This window comes from Cryptomeria japonica, chromosome 11 (assembly GCF_030272615.1).
Source record: "Cryptomeria japonica chromosome 11, Sugi_1.0, whole genome shotgun sequence".
NCBI classification, from domain to species: Eukaryota; Viridiplantae; Streptophyta; class Pinopsida; order Cupressales; family Cupressaceae; genus Cryptomeria; species Cryptomeria japonica.
Genome location: NC_081415.1, coordinates 565,517,776 through 565,523,181, shown reverse-complemented (window position 1 = coordinate 565,523,181; position 5,406 = coordinate 565,517,776). Strand labels below are relative to the sequence as shown.

The 5,406-nt window shown below is 30.3% G+C and overlaps 1 long non-coding RNA gene across 2 annotated transcripts; it reads right to left on the bottom strand.

Annotated features, from left to right (window-relative positions):
* Positions 1–3,742: 3,742 nt before the first annotated feature.
* Positions 3,743–4,836, bottom strand: LOC131026670 (uncharacterized). Of its 2 annotated transcripts, none has more exons than XR_009102367.2 (2): positions 4,166–4,836; positions 3,743–4,038 (listed from the first exon to the last, which is right to left on the bottom strand). It is a non-coding gene; the product is annotated as an uncharacterized LOC131026670 (long non-coding RNA). The 2 variants fall into 2 exon arrangements; XR_009359441.1 differs by having other exon boundaries at positions 3,743–4,025.
* Between the last annotated feature and the right edge of the window lie 570 nt (positions 4,837–5,406).

Genomic DNA, 5,406 nt, shown 5'->3' with positions numbered 1-5,406 from the left:
CTTCATATAGAAAATAAAAATTTAACTTAATATAATAACTCTTGAATCAAAAGAAAAGTAAAAGGTGAAATTGTAATAACCATTTTATGTTATGAAAGAGTGAAAGGGTTGGATGCCACCTTGGATACATTTGCTCCTTTTTTTCTTATTAGAATAATCTCATATTTATTACATTTGTTTAGGTTAAAATAATTCATTATGTTATAATATATTCAATTAGAAAAAAAAGAAAAGAATGGATATCCCTTCAAAATATATATTTAATTAGAAAAAGCAATCAACTATTCCTTTTCTTGACAATTGAAAAAACAAACAAACATTCTTTTACTCTGTTATTTTTCTTCTACCCAACTCAAACAAGACAATGCAATAATTGATTTATATTGTACAATGTTAATCTTATGTAATTTCCTACACATTAGCTCAAGATAATATGTTAATTAACATGATTAGATATATTACACTTAAATTTGCTTATCAATTCAATTAACACAATAAATCATAAGAAGATGATGTAGATAAGTGCTAAATGACTAACATTAAACTAATATCTTAAATATAAGGGTGATTAATATATTTTAATGTCAATTTTTAATACATAATGTAATCAAGGGAGGAAAATTTTCACCAAGAAAATTGGGAATCTAGTTTTTAAATATATAATATATTATAATATTCAATTCATAGAGATTAGTAAAGTATGTGCACAAGTGGCCATTCAAATCTTTAATAGAATTCAAAACATGGGGGGACAACCTAAAGATTAGTAGATGAAATTATTTTTCATAATAATTTTATGGATAATGAAATAAGGCTTGGACGAATACTGTTATAAAATTTTATCAGATATTTTTTATTAGTTATTTAATATGATTAAAATAAAAAAATCCAAGCCCTTGTATACAACTACCTTGAAATAACCTCAACTAAATATAACATGATTTTTTTAATGTGTAAGACTCATAAGATTATCTTTTAAGTACATTTGAAAGTTAGAAGTTATCATTAGAAAAAATAAATCTTTTCTTGAGATATTTTGTTATAACATTTAAAATTACATTTAAAGTTCACCAAAATTAGAGATAATCATAATAATTTTATCAAAAATATGCAATATAAAATTGTCACTTATATGATTAAAGTCTAATTTGTTAAAATACATCATCAAAAAAAAAATAGTTGCAAGTCTAAACCAAAATTAAAAGAAATTTGAGGGAGAATTTTAAATTTGAATGGATCTCATATGAATTTATTTGAAATAGTTATCTAAATATCCATTTAAAATTGATATTCAATTAGGAAAAAAAAAAAATCCCTTTTCCATAACAACCACTTAAAAAAAATATGATTATTTTTTATAAAATTAAATATCTAAAATTCAAATATTATGTATTTTGACAAAATCAAATATCTAGTTAAAATTGAACATGTGAAACTAAATAAATATATGATTTCTTTTTTAAAAAATCCGTTTATTTAATTTTTTTACACATCATTGTTTTTACCCATTGAACCTAATGCAATCAAACTATGTCATTCATAATCTTTTAACATGTAATGCAAATTATGCCATAATATTAAATTGTAAATAAATCTTTTTGAACCACTCTTAGATCACTTATGCACTTATTAAATAACAATTAAAAAAATTAGGTCAAGATTGTGGAATTTTGAATTTGTGTTATGTACCTTCTTTTAACTCCATAAAAGTGTTGACTAGTAGGAGGTAGTCTTGCAGTTTCACTCAAATGGTAGCAGTCAAATTTTCATGATTTCTTTTGGCCCTTCGGATTAGAACCCTTTTCTTGGCATATGGCCCTTTTGAGGATTCTTCGCATCCCTTTCAAATTTGCACAGATTTGGCATGCTTTCAAGGTGGAAATCCTCTTCACAATTTAGAAAGATAGGAATGTTGTTTTGTTTTCTCACATTTCCATTGATAGTCATGTTTCGCTTTTTACTAAAGCCTATATATGTAATAATGTCATGCTACAAATTCAAGTGCAAGCTAACAAAGTTGTGTTTTAGGTGGCCCACCTTAAGACCCTTTTGGATCATTGGGGAAATACCCCTTGTACGGTTGCCAAAGTGCCTCCAAATCCTTTCGCCAGTACCTTTATTAGGCTCTTAGCCTCTTGTGATCAATATTTGCCCCATGGCCCAACGTGGATGTAGCTCCTCTGCTCATCGTTCTCATATGCCATGGTCTCAGGCACCTTGTCACTAGTCTAATGGTGGCAGTGCTTTCAATAGGCAGCACTCTGTTTCTTTGCCAATTAGGGTTTTTTCCTTTAGGTGGGGCGTAGGGGGTGCGGACCCAACCGACAGTGGTGCCAGTGGGTGGCTAGCTTAAAGTGGTGGTAACGGTTGGTCGGCTTCTGGTGGTGATAGTGAATGGCTTGGTTCTTCAAAAGGGTTTCCACATTTGGCTTTGGCAATCTCCCTGCTACTGAAGAAGGGTGGTCCCTTTCAAAAGATAACCTTGACCCCGCTGATGTATGGGGTTCAAAGAATGATATAAATCCACCTCCTTCGGCCATTGCTTTAGCCGCTTAAGCAGTTGTTTTATGTTTTTTTTCTCTTCGGGCCCAACTCATGTTATTGTGTTTTTTGCTTAAATTTGAGTGTTGTCCATTTGACTCTTGAGAGGTGATCTTATCTTCCCCTACCTTTTTCTGTGAATAGTGCACTTTATCTTTATTAATGAAAATGGCTGCTATTCATCAAAAACAATTCTTAACTGTCAATATACTAATGGTTCTTATGATGGTCGATTATATTTTAATAGAAATAATTAGATTGTATCTAGATATTTGTACTTCTATTTTATATGATAGATTATATTGTATATATATTTATATTTTTGTTTTATAAGATAGATTATAATATTACAAAAATATACATTTAACTATCTTTTACTCTAAGTTATTAAAAAGATCTATTAAGCCTACCATACAACTGATCAATATATGATTAATGTATAGCTAGCAATCAACTATTATATAATAGATTACAATCTATAAGCATGACGAATTGCAGTTAACTATTTTACATAGATTACAACCTACAGGAATTGCAACTATCAGACAATAGATTACAACCTAACACTATATATTTTCAACTATTATACAATATAATATAATAAGACCTACAAGAGGAAGGAATTGCAGTCAAAACTGTCGAGATACCATTGTTTTGAGAACAAAGGTTTTTCACTATTAATAGAAATTAAAAGTTATTTCTGATCACAACTATATTCAAACTAGATCACATGGTATAAACTCAAATAAAAGAGACACTATCAAACAAGAGATTTATTTAATTAAATCTTTTGGATACTAAGGTAAGAGTCCAAAGCATCTTCTAAAAGAAATGAAATTATATTATTGATTGAATCAAATATTTTGGATACTTCGTATTTATGCATAGCACAGAACGTGACACATAATTTTGTTTATGATGTTGTTTACAACGTAATTGGAACGTTTAATCGAATCAGGAGTTGTTAAGAAGGTCCATCAACTTGACATTCTACCTACTTATATTATGAACATGGCCATCTAATCTTAATTTGGCACATAAAACCACCATGCTTAGCAAAGTTTAACTTTAATACTTAAAAAAATCCTTCTCTCTACTTACAAAGCTATTACAATACATGCAGACAGTTCACTGTGCTGTCAAAGCACATGTGTTGATGTTCAAATTGTACAAAGCTATTACAGCTCCAACTCAATTCAAGTATATGGATTATAAACTATATTTCAACCAAAGCAAATGCAGACATGAAAATGGAGTTTCATGGGGCAATCCTTTTGGCCATGAAAATGGAGTTTCATTTATAAAAGTATATAAAAGTTATGTAGAACATTTGGACGAGAAAATGGAGTTATAAGTTTGCTGAGTGCAAGGTTCTGATATCATAGGGGATGAGATCAGGATCGCGTCGCAGATAAATTTGACATAATGGACACCCCTCAGTCTTTGGCTCTTAGCCAAACAGATTCAGCCTAAGACTCATGTTTCTGTATCAGTTAACTAAAACATCTTTGAAGATGACAAATCCTCCCTTAAAAAAAAGCTCGATAAAACTTGAATATGATTATTTACATTCTACCAATCTTTCATCAGAAAAGAAAACAATACAAGAATGCATGATACTCACTGAAAGCAACACTCTCATCTCTTTACATTTGTGTTGAGCTGAATATGCAGACTCCATTACTGTAGCAGAAAATATCAAACATTGCAGCATATTTTGTCATCAGTGGATGAAGACTGCTTGAAGAATTCTATACAGTCTGAAATGGCTTCATTATAATGAGAATCTGGGCAATAATATGGATTATAGAAGTTTATGGCAGTGGAAGAAGATGACTGATTTGTGACAGTTTTGTGAGTGGAAGAAGAGAATAAAAGTCTCACCAAAACTTGTTTACATCTATCCAACAATCTCATAGGAGAGATGAATCTCTTTGAGAAACTCAGCTTCCCCTTCATTTTTTCTTCTTCTGCTTTCTCCTTTGATTTGCTCTTCTCTAATTTTCACTCACTGCTCCAAACCAAAGTAAAGGCTAAATGTATATATAAAGAAGTCTAAGCATAAAGAAAAGAAAAGAAAATGAAACGCCCACAATCAGTGTATCGATTCATGTTCATGCACATGAACACATGTTACTCTATTATGATTATATGCTTTCAATTGACCCTACTATTATGCATAATACTATTAGTTTTGTGTTATGTTTCAGCCTTTTCTATTTTATATATGGGTATTGGTCTCTGAGTCACTTGCCAATAACAGTGTTTATCAATTGAGAGGTTATTGAATGTGAATGAGAAGGTGGTTGGATTTGATTAATAGATGTTTGTCTGAAACTTGGTATGTTTTTTTAATCACCCATCAAGTTTAAAACTCAAAAGCTTGTAATGGTGGTAAACTTTGATTTGTAAATGATATTGTCTATTCATATGGGGATCTAAAATGTTAGGGAACCAGCTAATTATGAACAGAACTACCATTCTTTTGTTGTGGGGTATAACTTAGGTGACTGATAAACACATGTTAACCCAACAGATATTGCTTGAAATGAAATGATGTGTGACTTTGTTTGGACTTCAGGAGAAATTTCTTGGAAAAGAATTAATACAAAATCACTTCATGTTCATGGGTTTCATCATCTCCTTCCAATTAAAAACAAGAAAACATAGAATCTTAATGCTTTCATAAAGGAGATATATTTTAGTAATCTTTTTCTTGATTATTTAATGGTGAGGTCACTTTAGCTTGAGATGTCTGTCTGAGGCTTTGTTATTACTATTCCTACTTTTTGCAGTGTCCATTGATAATATTCTCATTCCGTATAAGTTATTAAAGACTTGTCTGCCTGTTGCTTTAAGTGAATA